General features: G+C 39.9%; 1 long non-coding RNA gene across 1 annotated transcript; it reads right to left on the minus strand.

Annotated features, from left to right (window-relative positions):
• Positions 1–6,729: 6,729 nt before the first annotated feature.
• LOC142056925 (uncharacterized) lies at positions 6,730–17,997 on the minus strand. Its single transcript, XR_012660477.1, has 3 exons — positions 17,779–17,997; positions 9,400–9,523; positions 6,730–6,967 (listed from the first exon to the last, which is right to left on the minus strand). It is a non-coding gene; the product is annotated as an uncharacterized LOC142056925 (long non-coding RNA).
• Between the last annotated feature and the right edge of the window lie 4,372 nt (positions 17,998–22,369).

A 22,369-nucleotide genomic window follows, 5' to 3' on the forward strand; every position in this document is an offset into this window, starting at 1 on the left:
GAATGGTTTTTGACATGGTGAGGAGGGCTGCAGCAGCACAGGACTTGCAATCACAGGGCACAAGCTGAAGCTGGGGGAGAGGTGATGGGAGGGAGGGCATATAAAGAAGGATGTTTTAAAAGGAAAGGTTTTTTTAGAGGTATGTTTTCTTTAGCCTTATAAAGACATTTCATATTTAAATGGCAGTTTTCCATTACTCTCTACTATGCCTTTCCTAGTTCTAGGTTATGGCCCTGACCTCCCTATCACCCCAAATGATACTGTGATTTGCCCGTTGATAGTTTCTATATAAAAAAGTCTTACTTGATGTTAGCCTGCATTCAGGGACACCCATATATGTACCCATGTCTCAGTATTTTTAGTTATAAGGACCTCTGAAATTGAAACCCAAACACTGTTGTCTCTTGCGGGCCAACAACAGAGAGGCCTTTGAAAAATTAGCTTTGAAGTCTTAAACTTCTTGCTGCTGGGCTGACTGCAGCTGTGCTTCTTGCAATTCCTGATAGCAAGGACTGCAGGGATACTTAAGAGAAAGGAGAGGTTTCAAGTAATCTCACTGCTGCTTTGCATTACTCAGTTTTTGTTTCTGAGGTTGCATTTGAGGTTAGACACAACATGGTCCTTTTTCTGTGTGTATGAAACTGGTAACTACCCAAGCTTTAAATGTAAAAACATTTTAAATCGGTTAAAGATCTCTGGTATTCTCAACTAACAGGCCTCAAACACTTTTTTTCTTCACAAACCTAATTAATATACAATTAGCAGGAAAGAATTAAAGAATAATAAAAAGTAATGAACCAGTATGGTTAAAATAGCTGTTTGCTTTGATACGTTTGTCCTGCATGAATCTTTAGACTGTTTTATTATAGGAAGTTTTCTAAGCTTCTGTGAATGTTGTCCTAAGCAGAGGCCCCAGTGAGAATGCTGCTTAGTGAAAGCACATTTCCCTCCTTTCTTGGGTTTGCATTAGTGAAGACGAGTTTCTCGTGGAGCTTTTGGAGCTCCTCCCAGAAAGATAAGGCTGGCATTTCTTTGCTGCTGCCACTCATTATAGTTGCTGCTGCTTGGCGACGTGCTAATAATTCAGGGATTAGCTGGAGCAGGGCCTATGGGTATGCCTGTGTATTCATGCTAATTTTATGAAAATAATGGAATTGGAAGTGTAATTCACATGTGCTATGAAGTATGTGCAAATCTGTATGCTTTGTACCTGCAAATTACACGGAGATGTAGGTCTGAAAAATCTGGCAACTTTTCTAATGCAAAACACTTGCTTAAAATTGCTCAGAGAGCTATGCCTACATCAGTATGTAGAGAGACAACTTAATCTATTTTTTTTTTCTTTTATTGTCCCCTATACATTGTATTTTTCCTAGTTCACCTTCTCCGGAGAGATTCTGTAGGGATAAGTATTCTGTAGGGAAGCCTCTTTCCTTTTCTCTTCGCACTTGTCTAACTCCAGGTGACCTCTGCCTCTCCTCCCGGACTAACAGTGAGAACCGTGGGTTAATTTCAAGAGCTCTGCATTCTGACAACATCAATGTACACTGAAGTCTAAGCTGAGCCTCCTAGATCCCATATGGGCTCATACATAGATGCCTGTGGGATCTGATGCTATCAAAATTCAGCATTACAAATGGCTTATCTACGTAAAATAGCTGGAAGTAAGAGCAAACAGTGGCTAGTGAATGGACTATTCAGAAGGGAAAAGTTAGTCATCAGTGCTTTGATAGCATATTACCCTGATAAATTGGAAGGCTTGAAAATAAAATGTCCATGGGTGATTTTACAAGAGGGAACAAACATAAATAACATGAATCTTCAACAACTCTAACTTCTGCCTCAGAGTTTCACTGCGATATATTTGATATTTGATACTTTCCCCTGATATCTTACTCTACCAAATTAGAAGCATTATTAAGATAGAGGATATTTACCTCGCAGTGAGAGCGCCTAAAGTAAGGGGATATTGCACTATGGTTCCTTGTAGGCTTTTGGATCCAGGTCTTTATTCTCTGACTGAAAAATTCTACTGTTCCTTATGCTTCTTATTTTAATGGGAATTTAGTGTTGTGCAGGGCAGGTAGGATAGATCACTTCAAAATGAGCACATGAATTTCAGATACAGTATTTAGCAGAAATTAAACACTTCCAAAGCTTCAAACTTTGGGGAGCTGGGACTGCTTCTCCAAGAGCACAGATATCTTCCTAAGGGTCAGCCTTCTGTTATCAAAAAGAAGATGAGTCAAACCCTAATAACTGGCTTTATAAAACTCTGAGCTCTAGGAATTCTGCTGTTGTGGACATTTTTGCAGAACTTTTTATTTCCCAGGCAAAAACTCATTTGCATTGTGGTATTGTTATGTGTTCTCCTTTGATCTCCTACTTTGGATTTCAAAGACTGAGTGCTATTTTTTTTTTCTTGTGAATTTGCATTGCCCCAGGATATGAGAGGGTGTTTTTTTTTGAACTCATTTAATTGGCCAGTGATGTGAAAAATTATCGTTTTCTATATTGGAAATGAGTTCAAGTAACCCCTTCATAGAGTCCTTACAACCTACTGTAACTTTCCAGGCATTTCTACTGACTCAGGATTATGTTGTCTGGAAGGAGAATGAACACTTCTAATCTTTTCCAGGATTGCAGACATTGATTTTGGGTTTACAAGACATCACCATAAAATTATAGAAAATCAAAAGATAATTAGCCATGCTCTTCAGTGTTTGTATTTCAGTGAAAATGATACAATTCCAATTAAACCAAAGCAGATAATCCCAACAGATGTGATATGCCTAAGAATAAAATTGAGCTTGCTTTTTTACATTTGCTTTCATGCTGGTTTATATTATAAACTCAGTGAAGTTACCTTTTATTTACACAGAGGCTATATCTTATGGGGTGTTTTTGGACAAGAGAAGAATAAGTTTTGAGATTTTTTTATCCTTTGAAAAGCCTGGGTGCATGCAACTAACCTGAGGGTACAAAAGCTGCATGACTGATCTTCAAAAATAATATGCTTTATTAAAATACTTTTATTTGCATTTATGATGTGTTACAATTGCTTGTTGATTTTTTTAGAATGTGAGAGAAAAAACTAAAATTGTATACCATATAATTCCAGTATAAGATGCCAAATTTAAATACATTAAACTATAAACTCTTTCTCCTATCAAACTTATCAATGCTTCTATGTTTCTAGCCATCTCTTTTGTCCTGCCCCACTATGGAGCCCTCACCTGGATCAGTTTTACTCCTCTCACAGTTGCCAAGCCCTGCAACCACAGGTGCCTTATCTCCTTTTAGTCCTATTTAAAAGGAACTTTGCTGTACCTTGAAGGTTGGGGATGTTATCTTGAGATTATGAGGAAAAGATGGTAATTCACTTGCTTCTGTGCTGTTCAGAATGAATCATCAGCTCCTGTTTTTCTCCACCCCCTTTATTAGTTCCTAATTTAAACAATGTGGAAGAACTAAGTTTGTGGGGTTTTTGCTTGTTTGTGGTTTTTAAACAAATCTTCTGATACACGTGGTCTATATGATCCTAAGTGGTTTAACCAATGTGCTCAGGGAAGAGTGGACATACAGATCTGCCATTGGATCTCACATAGCAGTGCTTTAAACTCGTTACTGAAGATTGCAAGTTGTAATTGCTAAGCGTCAGGGCGCTTATGAGGCATGTGGGTACATGCATTATGGTACAACTGATGTCTTGTTGTTTGTGATTACCATGCCTTTGAACTTTTTTGTTTTTATTGAAAATCATGAATAATCTTGTTTCCTATTCTTCAGTGCAGATGTTGAATTATGGTAGTTTCATTTGTATAAAACTGTTTAGTAAGAAACGTGATCATGTTTCAGCATGTAGTTTGAAATTTCTGTAAGGTATGTTAGCTATAGAAAAAATGTGATAAACACAGAATCGCAGAATCACAGAACGGTAGGGGTTGGAAGGGACCTCTGGAGATCATCTTGTCCAACCCCCCTGCTTGAGCAGGCACACCTAGAGCAGGGGCACAGGAGCGTGTCCAGGTGGGTTTTGAATGTCTCCAGGGAAGGAGACTCCACAGCCTCCCTGGGCAGAGTCTGTTCCACATTAACAGTGATGAACAAGTCTGAGGAAAAGAAATTATTCCTAACCACTGAAATCTATAGAAAACTTGTGCTATTTCACTATGTAATGTAGAGCTAAGTATTAAGATGGCAAGGATGGCCAGTCTTTAACAATCTAAATTTTACCTTCTATAACTCACCAAAATAATATTTATTGTATGTATTTGGTCAGTTCTAGTGCTCTTGGTGGTCTTGAATGTAGGCCCCTTGCAAGGGGTGGCTATTGCCTGGTTGTTGTGCAAAGGCACACATCAAAGGTGCTATTTTGGACTGGTTAGCATAGTTCTGCAAACTGTTCAGCAGACGTTCTGTATAATAGAATTAACTTGTCATGCTCGGGCTTTCCAAAGTGAAATTCCAGATTGAAACTGAGACTGTCATTTGCATCACATCACAGACAGTGCAAGAAAATAATCACAAAGGAAAAAGAACAGACAGACTGCGTTCCAGGCATTTTATGCTGTCTGCTTCTATTTTAGAGTGAATGTGCGCTATAGGTAGAAGTACCCACACTGGGAGGGATGGGGACAATACACTATTTCCATTTAATTTTCTTCTTCTGAGGAAAATTCAGACCTATAGGTTCAGGTTATCAAACTATTTTTTGTGTTCCGTTTCTCAGAGCTTAATGAATAAGAAATATTCTAGGAAACAAACACAAGATTCTTATTCTGTAAATGATCTTTGGACCTATCTAAAATAAATGGCTGCAGAAGACATATAGGAGGCTAGCCTGCAACTGTCTCAAGGATGACCTTTCAAATATTCAGAGCTTGTGAGCTCTCCTGCATATCCAGATTCAGCAAATTTTTTGTATGTAATTCCTATTAAAACTTACCAATCTTTTGATTTCAATAACGGCGTACTGATCTCTCGACTCTCTCTCGACTCTCTCTCGACTCTCTCGCAAGCTTGTTAAGTTAATACTACAGGTAATGTGTTGCATATTTAATAATGGTAATAACAGGTAATGTATGTTTGCCATTAAACATTCTCTTTGTGTTCTTGCTTCTTCTATTAGTGTTCTAAACCTATTGGGTCTTAATTAATTGGAACATATGATTTTTGTCTTTGCTTTTTATGTAAGTGCTGCATTCTTTCCTGATGTTCCACAAAAAGTATCTTTTTGAAATTGAGAGGTAGAAGTAAATGAGATGTGAAATATTAATACAAGTTCACAAAACCCAGAAAAATACCGGTTGTTTTCATATTTGTCCTTGGCTGAAGGGAAGATATGATAAAACAGTTACCATAGAACACCAGTCCAATGCAAGCTCCCTGTGTGGACAGGTTACATTCACACCCTTGTGTGTTCCAGAATAGATTACCTCTGTGGACGAGCCCTCAGATCAGTTGACAGGAATGATGTTTCATCAATGGATGCATGCATATCTTAATTAAGAGTACACGTTGTTGGAGCTGACAGGAATGTCAGGCTCTTTAGATTCCCAGAAATACTCTACGCCTGACAGATATGAAGCCAGCATTGGCTGAGTGCATTCAGATAATTTTTTACAAAAGATGAGTCATTCCTCTTCCTATATGAATTAGTACCATTCCCATAATTAGCACCTGAATTTTCCCTTTCTCTCTGAGATCTTTTTGTAGTGTTTCACAATTCAGAGACAGCTGCATATTTTATACTACCTAACAAACACTTAAACACAAGAGTATGCCATGCTTTTGAGATGTACATAGAATTTTATCTCATTGAGGAAAACTCACTAAAGGCTTAAGTTTTATCAAGGACATATACTGAGATGCAGATATATCTCTCAGAAGGAATTTTCTTATTGTTTTGGGCAGAGACACAATAACTATCACAGCATGATTAAATCTTGGAAAATATAGTATTCTGTAGCTGAGGGAAAGGGGGATCCTTCTAGGTGCTTCATTTAAGTTATATCTTACCCAAACCTTTAAAAAGTAGATCCTAACATTGTGTGCTGCTATGAGTAGTTACCCTGATCTAGTAAATAAAGATATGATTTATTTTTTAATACAAAACTGGCATGCTGATAAAATCTATAGCGTGGAAGGGGAAGATATACTTTAAACATGTGTAGCTATCAGTAGCAATCACCTTTATGCAGACATCAATGTGTCAGTAAAATAGGTATTGTTTAACTATATCAATTGCTTCCTAGCATGTAAACCCACTTTTCTTTCTGGAATTTGGTTCAAGCATTTAGGTCAGATCTGCACTACAAAGTTCTGCTGGCAACGCAGTTGTTACTTTTATTTAATAGTCGATAACCACTGATTTCCTTTAATCTTTTATTCATAATAATCCTTTTCTTTGTATACAGTTGCCAATAAAATAGTCTTTCGAGTAAAAGACCCTGGAAGTCTGAGATCTACCTGCTGGAGCAGGAGTAGATACTAATGAGCTCAGTGAGGGAAATAGACCTATGCCTCACAGGAGATCGTCAGAGAAATTAAATGGACTGGGCATGAGGTTTTAGGCACAGGCAGAGTGTAATTGCAGCCCTCAGACAGCACTGAGGAAATGCTTTGAATACTACAGTTAGGACTGTGACGGAAAATGATCTAAAAGATACCAGGCACTCTGGTACTAATGATAATGAAGACAATTTTCAGAACACTTGGAAGGTAATTGCTGAAATCAAGTAATTGTCTTGGTATGAACAATGGTTGCAAGTTGAAGAATTGTGTAACAATTCAGTTGTGTCAGTACCGAATACAGTTTATTATTTACTAGTTCAGTGTAAGTCTTTTGCCAATATTAATTTTTATTAAGGTTATTAGAACTGGATGTTGCCCTGGCATAAGTACAAAAACATACACAGGAGGATTCTATCTCTTGCTGCAGTTGGTCCTTAAAGTGGCACAAAATCTGTGTGGAGAAGCAAGAATTGAAAAACAAGTGTAAATAAACATCATACATAAAATTTCAAAATGCAGCATGAAATTCTTCCTGAGGCTACTTGCATTAACCTGATCCATTAGCAGTAAAGGGCTAAATGAGCAGAAAGTGGCAAAGAACAACTACTTTAGTCTTTTCAGTCTTGCTATTTTAGTGAAATAAGGCAATAAATATGGGCTGGGTTTTGCACTTCTTTCAGTCTAGCCTGTAATCAAGGATCTGCTTTTTTTCTTTTGCATAAACAGTGTGGGGTTTAAGATATTTCAAGTTAAGAGGGACATATGCATTAATCAAGGGCTTCGTCTCCTGTTAGGTGGTCAAATATACACATCCTTAATAATGCCTCCTCTTTAGCATCTCATAGGTATCTCGATCTGTTTCCAACATGAAATTTCAAGCTGTAAGATGTCTCTTACTCATTAGATCTTGTGTAAGCTCCCTGTGTAATTACCCATGTTCAGGAAAGGCAAATGCAACTTTGCCTTACAGGAAAATGGAGTACACATTTTAAAAAGTAGAGTATGACCTGCTGTGTAGCCTGAAAATGCAGGCTGGAAGACCACATGTTGGTTCTCTATGAGGTGAGATAAAAATCAGGGAGGAAGAAAAATGGAATTAAATCAGGGATGGCATTTGGACACAGGACTATAGCCTGTTCATTAATTTATGCAGGACAGAAGAAGAAGCAGTTATTCAATTAAAAGAAAAATAAGACTGCAACAGCCTTCTGACTAGTTGAAGTACCTGACTGATTTTAAGATGGACATGGATGTGCTTGTGAGCACAAGTAAGTGTCACACAAGGTGGAAGTTTATTGCTTTCTTCAATTTTCAATCAGTCCTTGAACTTCAGGCCAGTTTAATGCTTAATTTGCCAGTTTGGTAATACCTAAATTGTCTCTATATGTACTGTTGGGTATAGATGCCAATTAGCAAACACATCAGTTAATCTGAAACTGTGGTCATTTGATCCATGCCAATTCTAGAAGCAACTATTTATCAATATCAGAAACGTAAGATCCTCAGGTTTTGAATGCTTTGGAGTTTGTAGTATTATAGGACTAATGAGCAACTAGAATTCAATCAGTCTTTTCCAAAATCTAATAATATTTTTGAGGCACTGATCCAGACTCATCTGGACAAGAGCTAGACCTTGGACTAGTGCAATTTTCATTCCTTTCTGGGTATGCTGTCAGTTCAGTGTTGTGGGTTTTCTTGGTTGGTTGTTTTTTTTTCTCAAGATTCATCTGACACCAAACAAAAATGCTGCTCTGCAGATGAGCAGCTGCTGCTTTGTGCCAGACAGGAGGTATGAAGCAGCCCTACAGCTGCCTTTACAGTAGTATCACAGCACAGGCATGATGCAGAGCTCATGTAATGACTCCTACACTCCTCAGCTACCAGAATAGAGGGTACTGGCAGGTAAGGAGGGTGTTGATGTACCATAGTAAATTTGGGCTATTAGCTTGGCCTGCTGAAGCCCTCCACGGCTAGCCTGCTGCTTGGGTACTGTGCTAATGACAGATAGAATACAGGTATTTAACACTTGGACAACAGTAGGCCTTGCTAACCCCATCTGTGTTCTTCACTAACCTTTATGGGCTACACTATGTGAAACAACAGAAGTGCTATCCAGGGCATTCAACCTACATAGAGATCCTGTAATTTTCTCCATTAGATGTAGGTGAAATTTTGATGTGCTGGTGTCAAAGCCAGAGAATTTCCAGGAAGGAGATTTGTAAGGTAGTATTCCCAGTAAGCCCAAACAGAAGGTGCTGGGTGCAGTTGGAGGTGACCAAAAGATGTTAAAGTAAGTCCAAGAAATGAAACATAAAAAATAGAGATTTTGCAAAACTAAATAAGATAGCATTGGAGGCCTCTCAGAAGGGACTAGATGATTTGCCAGAGGAGATAAAAACTCTGTTAGACATGCAGTTTAAGTGTCTGAGAGAATGTAGAAGCCAAATCACTGAGCACTCCATCTGTAAGAGTAAGACAGATTGATGAGGTGCTCAGTGACCTGACTGTTAACCCAGAAAGTTTTCCAGGAAACGGAGGAGACATGGAAACTACTGGCCAACTTAGAAAATGCTGAGATAAGATGCTGGGAGTGGTGAAGGAACTACATAATTAGCTCACAAAGAAAGTAAAGATTTCAGGCCATAGTAGGAGCTAGCTTTCTGGGTAAGATGTTTCAAACATCAAAAGGACTTAGGTAAGAAAGGATACTTTTCCATCTTGCTCCTATTTTACACCCTATTCATAATCTGCAGAAGGCAGAGGCAAGAAATTGGATTGCCTCAGTTTAAATGATGTTATTGTTCAAGAGAAAACTCCTTGTGATGATTATTTGACTGTAATGGACAAAAAGAGGGATTTCAGTAGACAGCTTAAGTGACTCACCTCTGAGGGTGCTGCAGAATTCACCCGCAGGAAAAGAAATCTCATCATCCACGGCCTAAATGAGTCTGTAATATGCACCTTAGAACTACCCATCCATCTTGGTTGGCCAAGAGACATGTTAGCACTAGAAAGCAAGAAAAAAGACATTTCATCTGAACTGTTAAGGGTATGAGATGGCATTTGTTCCTGACATAGCCAAAAGCCCTTGAGGCATTCTAGAGTAGATTGGTAGTGTGCCAATTTCTTGTTCACTGGAATTTAAGGCTAAAGATTAAAAGCCCCAGTAGAAGACAAAACAAGTGCTAGTGAGAATACTAAAGGAGAGTGCTTGGTCTGTATGAATACTGATGTGATATGGGCTTGCTTGAGAGAGTCTTGCAGTTCTTTATGTTTTTTAATACCTGGACTAGTAGAGTAATTTATAAAATAGTTGGAAATCTAGCCAGAAGGAATCCAAAATGTTATAACAGTATCTAAAGTTCTGTTGACTAAATTATTCATTGCACTTGGGGTTCTGGATTACAAATATTTAATTCTAAGTAGGTTTAAAAAAGAAAAGGTCATCCTAGCACTTTCCTCAAGTCAACAGACAAATAAAAGGAAGTGAATGTAACTACTGTTTCTTTTGATGGCATGCTCAACTGTCAACAGCATGCTAGAATATAATATCTAACACATTTTGCTCTCAACTTCTGAGAGCAGTAAAGAACTAGTATAACTTTGCAAATGAAAAAATGTGGCTAATTTGGGTGTTGAGGGTCACAACATAGAGACCTAGGAACGTTGCACAGTTGGCAAAGAGCCAAAGCTTGAAGCCTTGCCCAAGTCCCCTCTTGTCTCTTACCAGGCAACTCAGGCGCACAAATATCAGACTTCCCTATTAATAAGATTTTAAAAAAGAGCTTATTAGCCTTCTTGCAGTGCTAGGTCTAAGGTGACTGCATGCATTTGCACTGCACCTGATGTGTAAAGCCTTTTACACAGCATAGAGCCCTGAGGACTGTGCTGCTTAGGCACGTGACGAGAAATTAGCTTAGGCAAAGCCAGACTTATGAGCTGTCATTCCATGATTGCTCTGCTGAATGTGTGCCAACCTAGAAAAACCTCTTCTCTAAAGTTCACTTTCTATTTGGGAGCAGGCTGAAGACTGCTTTCACTTCTCTGATGAGATGGTAAGTTAGGTTGTGTAAGGGGTTGCTGGAAGCCTAGATCCATTCTGGTGACTTAGAGGAGGAAGGAGCCACATGGGAGAGGAAGCTAGTAGGTGTTGAAGGATCTGAGGGCTCCCTGATTCACTGTGTATAAGGTCAAAGCTGAAATAGCCTTCGGGCACTTAAGAACGTGCAGCAGCTAAAACTGCAAGTTCTGTGTGAGGTCATTAACACAAATATTGTACACAGTGGATAGGATACCTGTCAGATGGCTTTTATGGTTTTAAGGCAAGCAGGAACATTCAATAAACTGTGATGCAATACACATGGCTTACACACTAGCCTTTCAGTTTCCAGAGGTTTTGCAAAAGGCCAAACGAATCAGAGCAGTACGTATTTCGCTAACCGATTTAGTAGTTATGGGCTAGAATTCCAAGGGAGGGGAGGACACCGCATTATGCGGGAGCAGGCGCTATGAAGCAACTGTGGGCTCTGCTGAAGGTAACGCATGGACTAGCCATCCTTCCTAAAAGCTAAGTGGAAGAGACAGTCAAATTACTTTATTGAATAAGATAGCTTAAAAACTCAAAAAGTGTTTGCCTGGGATCCTGTGCCACAAATGCATGAGTGGGAGGAAGCAAAAATTAATTCAAGGAGAAGAAAACAAACTCAGACAGGCTAGTTGCAGCTGTGGTTGTCCATGGTAAATTAGACTCAGAAGGTAACCAGAAATCAGTAGAGGTAAACATGAAGTAGAGAAGAAGTCATGAGCATGAATTCATGTTTCATTGCAGGATTAATGTATCATCTCCTTTCTACCCAATGTTTAAAATTACTGTCTTTTTATGCTTGAATTTGAAAAGACTTTTTAATTTTTTGTTGTGGGGTTTTTAATATTGAAATTAGTTCTGCTTTATTATATATTTGTGAAGATGTCTGTAGAAATCCATACATCTTATTGAAAACTGAATAAGGGAAACAAAGCCAATATCTGTAGGTATGGTTTAAGATTGAAATAAAAAATCAGAAGAATCCAGAAAAGCTTTTATCACATGAAGTCAAGCACCCTGAAAAATATATTTTCTAGGAAAAAATAATTCAGAAAATATTTGTAAAAATTTGCTCTCATGTCAGAGGGAATATTTACGTAATATATTTATATATGTTTTTCCAAGCATAGCAATAGAAGGGCACAATGTTGCTTAGCATTTTAGGAACAATCTTTACTCCTGGAAAGTGCTGATAGGAGTAATCAGTCATTCCTCAGATTTTACATTTAACCTAAGTGTGTTTTAAAACAAGAAAAATTCCTTTCCCTTTTCATCAGCAGATCAGGCATGTGGGTTAGAGATCTTAAATTCATTGTCGCTGCTGTGTCTTTATCTTTGTTTACAAAGCAGGTATTTTAGCAGCATATATAGAGCCTAGCTAAGATCAAGGTGCTAGATACTGCATAAATGCATTGTAATAATCCATTCCCTGAAGAATTTACACTTCTAGAGGCGGAAAAGAGGATATGACATATTTACATTTAATTTATGTATATATATGAGTAGAATGGCAAAGTATGTTATTTGGCAAGTGTTCTGTTAGATCCACAGTGTATTACAGTTTTATTTCTATATTTGTTAATATTGAAATGTGGTTTGGTTGGACAGAGATAGGCTAAACTGAAAGACAAAAGGAGGGTTTAGACTTTATTTTCCAGGGGAAGGGTGGGGGGGATGGAAGTGAGTGTGGGCAGGGCACCACCTAGGAGCTCAGAGGAACAATGTCAGCTTTTTGCCGTTCCACTAGATTCACCCCAGTGCAATTTCCACTTTCCTGCCGGCACTAGTAGAGACTCTTTTACCATTAGGTGTGTGTGTCTGCTAGCTAGAACATACCAAAAGCTTTTAGAGCCTCACAAGCCTTTGTCCCCACAGTAAACAAGCAAGTTGTGCTGGCTTGCTGTTTCTCTGCTGTTAACTTCCCCCCAAACACACAAATAATTTCTAATATAACTTTTGCCTGTACTTAAGGACTGAATTACCAAATGGCATTACAGACTTGCAAATGGGAATGAGAAGCCCAGCATTTATAAGTGAGGTGGGAGAAGGACTAATCCACAGGAAAACGAGTCTCCTGAAGTACTGTCTGCATATTAGAGTGCGCGGGGGGGGGGAGGTTAGGGAATGCTACTCTGGAGCCTATAGCGCCTGCTGTTGAAAATGCCTACATTGCTTCCTTCTGAGCTCACAATACAGCTGGCATGCTATCAAATATCCCAAAGGGTATTAGCAGTGGGATTTTAGTAAAAGCTTCTGTTTAATAATGAGTGCTATATTTAAATAAAAACTTATCCAGCACCAAGTAGAGGGGAAGAACCTAACAAAACCCCAGTTGTGCATGTCTTTCTTATTTCAATATGCCTGAGTCTTTGTAGAGCAAGCCTTTGCTGATGCAAATATTGTTCCTGGAGATAGTTCGCATCTTTCCACCTTACTACTCCAAATTAGATTTTTAGTTTTGTGGTCTGAGTTTTCAATCTTTTAAGATTTTTTTCCCCCCTTCTCATAATGACTTTGTGTTTAGCTTTTGACCCTCGTTTTCCCTTCACCCCTGGGGTGCAGATCCAACTTCTAAAAGCGCTGAGAAGCATATATCCATCCTTTTGCCTTGACCCCTTCCTGACTTCTGCTGGAAGTGCAGTTCTATGTGGCATCTGTACGTTACCACCTGTCCTTATAGTTACCATAGAAACTGGCCACAGGCTGCGTAAAGCCACTCATGAGGCAAGGAGGAAGGGATAAGCCTTTTAGTTCCTAAAATAGAATGATAAGTATAGGGCTGAGAACAAATCTCACTCCAATTGTCCAGGACGCACACCCAGCAAAGTATGAATTCTAGAAGTAGGTGCTGTAGAGTAGCATTCCAATAATATATATTATTCAAGGAAATATATTCATTGCCTCAGCCCACCTGTTCTTCTCGCACTGCCATGGAGGGGTCATCATGTTCCCAAACTGACCTATGACTAGGCAAGCTGTTATTGGAAGCTCTTGTGCCACAGAACACCTCAGAGTCACAACAGTTGAAACAGAAAGGTTGTAGGATGCTTTGATCTTATTTTAGTAGGGGAAACTCTTGCTCTTCTTTGCATTTGCACAGGCTTGTGCAAGAGAATTTTTTGGCCTGGTGAACAATACTGAATTCAGCCTGCTTCAGTTCTGAGACAAAATCCCAATTTTTCCTTTAAAAGGAGGTGATCCTAATTTTTCTGCAGCTTTAGAGTCTGGGTTATTGTTTTCAGCTGGAAAATGTGAACATAGAGCACAGGTATTCTGCTCTGATAGCTATCTATAGAGATGGTGTGAATGGTCACATAACATGAGAGTCAAAGGCATAGGCTGATGAAAGATGTAGCCTGGCAAACCTGCAGCTGGTGAATGTAGTAGAAGCTCATCTGACATCCAAGCTCAGCCTCAGCAATCCGTTTTGCTTCTGAATACGGATGGGATTTTGGGTGGCATTGAAGTGATACCACTGTGTGCCCAGAACACTGAGGAGCTGAAAGCTTAAGTCTTTTTCCTTTTGTCTCCCGTCTTGTCCACAGGTTTAAGTTTCTCCAGTAGTAAGAAGTTACTAGGAAAAGGCCCATTTTGCTGGATTTACTAAAGCCTCAGTTTGGTAACCTCAAGATTTAGCGTGAGACAGATTCAGTTTTCCAGGACTTTGGGGATGCCCATTTAGCAGAAGGGTTAATGAACAAAATGCTCTACATATTTCACTGATATCACGATGGAAGGTGATGAAGGGCAAGAATGGCCCATGTACCATATATACTCATAACGTATGTTGGAGAAGCACACCTTGCTCTTAAAGACAACCAGAAGTTATGTGACTCTACCACTGTGGCCCCAAGCTGAGGCTAACACTGAAATATCAGGAGGGCTTGTTAGTTCAGGGCTGGTGTGATCCTAACTGCAACCACATGGCTTTGGCCAGTGCGGGGTATGGATAATATTGCTGAATCTGCTGACTTGTCTCACTGTCAGTTTGTGATGCTGCTTTTTTCTGAGCCTGGCAGCTGTTCACTGGCAGCTGGAGTAAGAACACAGCACTCTCAGTTCCCACCAGCTGCTGAACAGTTGTCAAGGGGAAGCTAACCTCTAACAACTACTTTTCCTGCATTCAAATACTGAAAAACTTTGTATCCAGTTACCAGCTTTTTTGCAACTGTTGATGCCAGATCCTGGTCTCATTTATAACAATTAATTTGGAATTACACATTGATTTCATCACACTTGCTTTTCACTTAATTGCATTATAAATGAGATGAGACTAACTTCCTCCTCCCCCTCTACTATTCAACCTTGCTGAAGCCTTAAATATTATATCCGTGTAGCCTCCAGGGTAAACTTCAGTGGGTCTTAGTCAACCTCTTTGTGCTTAATAAAACTCAGTAATAGTTGTATTTGCCAAAACAGATTCATTTTTTCTGTTGAAATGGCTGTTTTTCATATAATAATGAAAAATTTTTAATAAATTCTAACATACTAAATAGTGATATTTAAAAACCACCTTTTGAATACATTTTATCTGATCTGTAAGAGTATAGAACTTAATTTGAAAAAAAGTTTCTCAGTTGCCAAGTGAAAAAATGCTGCCAGTTTATTAACAAAGGAAAATATATTACAGATGAGATTATATTTATATCAGCAGTATATGTTCACTTGTCCAGCTCCTAAGGAAAACAACAGATAGAACCAACTAAATTCTAGCTGTGGAGATTATGCTGGTTCAAGTAGTTTTGAGAAGTGTCTGCTTGCCGCAGTCTTGGACACCACTAAGCATTTTTTTTTCCACTAAATACAGCTCCAGGTCCGGTACTTTTTATCAGAGGCCCCATGGTTGATAGTCACAGACTTATTTTCTAATAATGCTTGTGTGATGAGAGAATAGCAAAAAGCTCTGTAATTCTTTCTTTCATATGCATGGTTGAATATAGAGGGTAGAGCTAGAAACTTTGAACTACTAAAAATATATCCATGGCCTATAGCGTTCACTGTTGTTCTTGAGATAGCTGATGGAATTTGTTTCCAAAGGACCAAGCCTTCTATAATGATGTTCTGTAGCCAAAGATGGTAATACTTCACAAAGTCATCTTTTAACCAGCTCCTATCAAGAGGCACTTAACTGACAGCAAAGATAGATAGATGCATGCCCTACCCATTTTAACAGAAAATACTAAGTGGTTAGAGTAAAGACAACTTTATGCATTCCAAAGCATTTTGTTGGTAATAGTCACCCCTTTGGAGAGGAGAATTATAATATATAATGTTTATATTGCATGGTGTGAAAGCTCAGAAATTCTCCTGAATCACAGCTGTAATATAATGCTTTTATTTATATCTTCTTCTTTAAAACAAAGAAAACCCCCAACCTCCTTCTTTAGCTTTTTTCCAGTTTAGAAATCCAATATTCAGCTTCAGTAAGTAATGCAACATGCTACCTTTCTCAACCTACGGCATGTCTTGGATGTTGTGCAATTGTTTCTAACATAATGGGGCAGTATGAAGTGCAGATCTGGGACCATATTAATCAATGCAACATTTTTATTTTTAAAATTATTTCGTTGATGGCATTGGCATTTCTTCATCTGCAGAAGTCTTTATGTTCATGTGTATGGACTGTACTTACTGCATTGAGGATTTAACCCTGGATTTGGTGTTTTGGATGCACCTGAAATATATATAAATAATGACAAACAGAAAAACATGCATGAAGAATTAGAGGACCGTACTGGAACTAGGGAGAACATTGGAACAAGTGTGTCTTTATATCAGAACTGTCCTCAGCCAGACCAGTGTTTCCTTTTCTCCAGACAAACACTTTATGTACAATTTGTCCATGCAGTAACCCAGCTGGTAGCAGCAGTTTCAGCTGCAACTTGCTACCTGTATAGATATTTTGAAATGGGGAAAGGAAATGAATCAACAAATATCACAGCAGATTGGAAGATGATAATGTGAGCAGAGTGAGGTCTGAGCTGCAAAAAGAACCCTAGTGGAAAACTGTGGTTAGATATTTTCACATGACAGGCTTGAAAAATGAAACAGATGCAGAATTTGGAGCAGGATGTAGAAAGAAATGCTAGGGTAAGGAGAATCATCTCTTGGGAATATTTCCAAAGGTAAGACATCTGGTCTGGGATTAGAAATCTGGACTGTTTCATCCAAATTATCTTAAACCATTTATAATTTATCTTCTTGGTGATCTTCAGCTTCTCTGTTCACTGTTTCTGTTGTAATAAGCCCATTTTTCTTGTCTTTCCCCCTCCCTGCCCTTTGTTAAAAGGTAGCGCTCTCTCACTGCTACATCATTTTTAGCCAGCATCTTTGTATTGTGTAATTCAGAGTAGATGAATTTCAGAGCCTGAATGATCTTAGGTGTGTCAAAAATAGGAGCACAGCATTTTAAAGCACCTTTTCACACTGCTTTGGCATCTCTTTTCTTTTAAATATATTTAATGCTTTTAATTTTGAATACTTATATTTTTATTTTAAAAATATCTATTTACATTATTTAATTTCTACAAATTTAATGAAACTCTCTTCACTAGGAAGCTTTCCTTCATCTCTAATGGCTCTGTCTCTCATACTGCATTTTAAGCCTGGATCTTCTCATGTGAACCACCCCAAAAAACATGTAGGGTGTGTTTTGGTTTGTGGTTCTGCGCCACCCCCCCGCCCCTTCTTTGTTTTGGTATTTTGACAAACTGCTTATCTGCTAGTTTCATGTTATGAAGTTGTTTCTTATGGGGATGCCTGTGTGAGTCTTCTGAATTTTCTTTGGAGATGTAAAACACATCTATTTTTATTGGCTTCCTCTCCTTACAAGATTTTATACTACAGCAATTTCTTTCCAACCTCAGATAGGAATATATGACTACATCCAGCTCAAATAAGGATGATACCAGAAAAAGAAGAGAGCAGAATCTTGCAGTTTTTGCTGCATGAAGCCTGCTCCAGAAATGATTAGAGAAGCAGACACTTCTGTGTACTGAATGCAGTTATTGGCACAGAGGTCACTGTCAGTCCTGGATCAGAGGCCAATACTCAGGTGAACTCTGATCCTCGTCATGCATATTCAAGCCTTTGCTTATGTGAGAGCTCCATTACCATTTCACATATGTAACCTCAATAAAAATCATGAATACTACCTAAACAGGAAGAATATCACTTACGATAGAAGAGCTTCATTACTGATTTCCACTGGTAGCAGCTTTTCAAAGTGATCCTTATTGCATGTAATTCTGGAATGGAGGTTGATGAAGCATGATTTCTTCAAGTGAGTGGATAGTAACTGTATGGATATGTTTAATCTCAGAGCTGCAGTAGCCTGAAAATATTATTTATAAATACTTTGGTGAAAGCACTGGAAATGGGAAAGCTTTCTGCTGCATCATGTTTGCAATGGTGAAATGGACAGTTCAGTCACACTGCATATAACCTGAGGAAAATACGCCATCTACAGCTACCTCTGTAGTATTTCTTGTGGTTGTGTGTTTCTTTTTTAATCTTCTATACAGCTATTGTTGAAAACCATATAAAGAAATTCTGGCTGTGAGTATGAATGAAGGCGAGTAAATATTTTTAACCTTGTGTAAATAATTCTATTGAGAATTTTATCCTTCCGGGTTTATTACTGGATTTTTGTTTTTTTCAGGTTGGAGGCTAAATTTGCTGCCTGCACAGCTAGCTGTGGTCACAAGGAATCTGCACCAGTTTTGTGTGAATGTAAGAAAGGTGTTCCCAGAAAGGCTGAGGTGTGTTTAAATAGGGGACTCAGAACCTTAATATGCCCTCAGTAAATACTATTCTAATAAAAGGTGTAGGTTGATGGAAAAAAAATAGGGTGTGAATGATTCCCTACTTGGAGGTGACTGCTTTAGCGATGCTTGCCCTTTTCCAGCAGTCGGAAATACCTGATGTATCATCTCCCATCTGAATGCACACATCAAGGGAGAAAATGTGCTCCTTCGATTGTCTTCCTACATTTCTCCATGGTGTGAGCGGATGTACGAAGATGTGGTATCAGTTGTCTTCAGGAAACCACCCGCACTCTTTAGTGGTAAGCTTGGTGCAAAGAAACAAGTCATCTAGCTGCTTCTGGGGTCCAAGCAGAAAAAGGGCATGTTTGAAGAGCGCTGCATTTCGAGAGCAAACATTGGGGCCAGTCATCAGCATTTTGGAAATCAGCGCTACGTGTGGATGTGAGGCAAGAAACTGCATGTAGCTGTCACTGGTGTGGGAGTGAAAAGTTACGTCATCAGCCTTTGTCACTTGAGAGTTTTTGGGAAACAAACGACGGAAACACCACAACATGTAATTAATAATTATTATTAGCAATAATCATTCTGGGGCTAGTTTAGCCTCTTTTGAGGCTTAGCAGTCAAAAGTTTTGCTGCCTGAGACATGCTACTTATCTTCCAAAAGTCTGTGTTGTCTCCTCACCTCTCCTACAGCTTCTGTAGGATGTGGGTACTTGAGCTGAGAGATTCCAACTGTTACTATAGGCATTAACGAGGACACAGAACCAGGTAAGACCTATTAAAGTAAACAGGAGGAGGCCGTTCTGTGCTCAAAGCACCGTCCCCATACTTGTTTCTGCTTTACTGTGACTGCATGAGGAGGCTGAATGGTGGCAGCCGCTACTGCAGGATGAACGTGGAATAAGGCTCTGCTGCAGGCCAAGTACCACTTCAAAACGTGAAGCGCAGAAACGGGAGGGAGCGGCTTCTTTACGGGGCTGCAGCGGGCACCGCCGAGCCTGGCTCGGTGCCTGGGGAGAGCCGCTACGGCCCGGGCCGGGGCAGGCTGCGGGAGCCCCTGCCACGCCGCGCTGTGGAGATCTTCAGCGCAAAACCGTAAGGCCCGACCGCGGGGACGCTGAGGGGCGGGAGCAGCGAACGAAGGCGCCACCCGGCGGCCGCCGCGATGGCTGCGGGGGGCGCGGCTCCTCCTGCCTCGGGCCGGGGAGGCGGCGGGGGCCAACGGGGTGGGGGGAGGCAGCCCAGGGCCGCCATCAACGGCAGCCCCCTGAGGCCCGTGACCAGCGCCTGCGCAGAGCGAGGGCTGGCGCTCGGGGCTGTCGGGCGCGGGGGGCTGGGCGGGGTAACCGGGTGCGTCAGGCAGCAGTAATGCGTGTCACCCGTCAGCGGGAGAGGGGATAAGGCGGCGGAGAGCGGGGGATTTGGGGGGATGTCTGTATCGTATAGTCTTTGAGTTTGTAATACGTAGTGCTATGCTGGGCAGTTCTCAGCTGTACAGTTACCTGTGCTCAGTGCTTTGGCGAGGTTCACAGAACCACAGAATGGTTTGGGTTGGAAGGGACCTAGAGGTCACCTAGTCCAATCCCCCCGCCACGGGCAGGGACCTGGTCAACTGGATCAGGTTGCTCAGAGCCCCGTCCAGCCTGATCTTGAATGATTCCAGGGATGGGGCATCAATCACCTCTCTGGGCAACCTGTTCCGGTGCTTCGCTACCCTCATTGTAAAAGTTTTTTTCTTGTATCTAGTCTAAATCTACCCTCCTTTAGTTTCAAACTATTACCCCTTGTCCTGTCACAACAGGCCTTGCTAAAGAGGTTGCTCCCACCCTTCCTGTAGCCCCCCTTCAAGTACTGGAAGGCAGCAATAAGGTTTCCCCGCAGCCTTCGCTTCTCCAGGCTGAACAATGCCAAATCCCTCAGCCTGTCCTCGTAGGAGAGGTGCTCCAGTCCTCGGAGCATTTTTGTGGCCTCCTCTGGACCCGCTCCAACAGGTCCATGTCCTTCCTGTGCTGAGGGCTCCAGAGCTGGACGCAGCGCTCCAGGTGGGGTCTCACCAGAGCAGAGTAGAGGGGCAGGATCACCTCCCTCGACCTGCTGGCCACAATTCTTCTGATGGGGTTGCCCTAGGCATTTAGCTTAGCTTGGAGGTCACTGTGCTTTGCATAAAAAGCATAAAAGCATGTCCCCCACCCTGCTAGATTGCACTCTTGTGAAGTAGGTGTGCCCTTTTTGAGTAGTGAGGTAATAGCATCTTTTCTTTAAGGTTAAAAATTATTTCAGTAGTTCTGGAATGGCCTAAAGCAGAAGTTAATTTGCAATAGAATTTAGTGTACAGTGAGGTGTAAATGTATTTTACTGTATTTATATTTCTTTGTAACAATGTTTTCTAATTTTCATTATGAAGACTAAGATGATGTAGTTTAGCAGATAAATAATATGATAGTATGAAGCCAGTTCAATTTTCCCATCTCCACTAAGCCTTAAAATGACTACAGAACTTTTCAATGACATGATATATCCATTTGTAGCACATGTACTTTTTATTTGGCTGCATTAACTAGCTCTATGTCTTTCTAAAATATTACCAAATGATATAAATATTAGTCCTTTCCCTATCCTCAGATCTGCAACTACTAGGATATGCGATGACTTTATGTACTCCTTTAAACTCCTTTATGGCAGATTACTTAGAAAGCTGTTCTAAAAGTATAGTGTTCTTTGTTTTCTGGTGATGGTGGGATTAAAGATAAAGTTTATAAGTGGTTTTATGCTTAAGTCTGTAACACCAATATTTAGGATTAGGTAAAAAAATTTCTGCTTGTCATGGTTTTAGGTGGGATAGAGTTATTTTCCTTCACTGCAGCTGGCATAGTGCTGTGCTTTGGACTTGGTATGAAAACAATGTTGATAACACACAGATTTTGGCTGTTGCTGGGTAGTGCTTGCACTAGTCAAGGACTCTTCTAGCTTTCCATGCTCTGCTGGGTGCACAAGAAGCCGGGAGGGGAGGGGGCACAGCTAAGAGAGCGGATTCAGACTGGCCAAAGGGGATATTCCATATCATGTAACGTCATGCCCAGTGTGTTACTTGGGAGGAGCTGGCTGGGGGAGGGAGGCAGCAATCGCGGCTTGGGGACAGGCCCTTTTCCTTTTTATTATCTTCTCATTATTGTTATTATCATAATCAATATTATTATCATTATTATTTTATTCTAATTATTAAACTGTTCTTATCTGAACCCACAAGTTTTTTTTCTCTGACCCTTCCGATTCTCTCCCCCATCCCACAGGGGTGGGGGGAGTAAGTGAGCGGCTGTGTGGTGTTTAGTTGCTGACTGGGGCTGAACCATGACACTGCTTTAAATAAATTTTAAAAGTTTTAAACTTTTTTACTTTGACTTACTGAAAGAAAATTTCAACAATGGTCAAATGTATACAGAATAATGGTATATTACTTTCTTGGTTTCTTTTGCCTTTGCTTCAACATTGCTGCAGTTTAGAAATGAAGTGGTAAGTAGATTGAGGACTACTCCAGTGACCCTGAAGACAGTAACACATCTGAGCACAAAAAAAATCTCAGCTGAAAATAAATTAGCATTTAGGCATTGCTTTATTCACAGAGAAAGAGATTCAATCTCAAAATTCTTTTCAGTGTGCTTGTATTGATCCAAGGGTTTCTACTTACCATATTTATTAGGGTACATGATCATAACGATCTCACTCTAAAATATTTAAGTTCCGTAACAATTTTAGAGGTAAACAATAGGTGGAGGGTGAAGTTGGAGATTAGCCCTCTCCATGCATCTTTTATTATCTAAAGTTGGAAATCTTATTCTCAGGATGGCAACAATCAGCAGTATTCTTATAATATTTGATTAGAATAACCTCTTCTTACATGTAAATTGGCCAACAATGGAAAAAAATATAGGAAGATACCATTTGTTATTATAATTTAATCTCATGTGTCCTGTTTCCTCTCGTTTCTTCTTTTTTCTGTAGTAAG

The sequence above is a fragment of the Phalacrocorax aristotelis genome, chromosome 4 (genome assembly GCF_949628215.1).
Source record: "Phalacrocorax aristotelis chromosome 4, bGulAri2.1, whole genome shotgun sequence".
Taxonomy (NCBI): domain Eukaryota; kingdom Metazoa; phylum Chordata; class Aves; order Suliformes; family Phalacrocoracidae; genus Phalacrocorax; species Phalacrocorax aristotelis.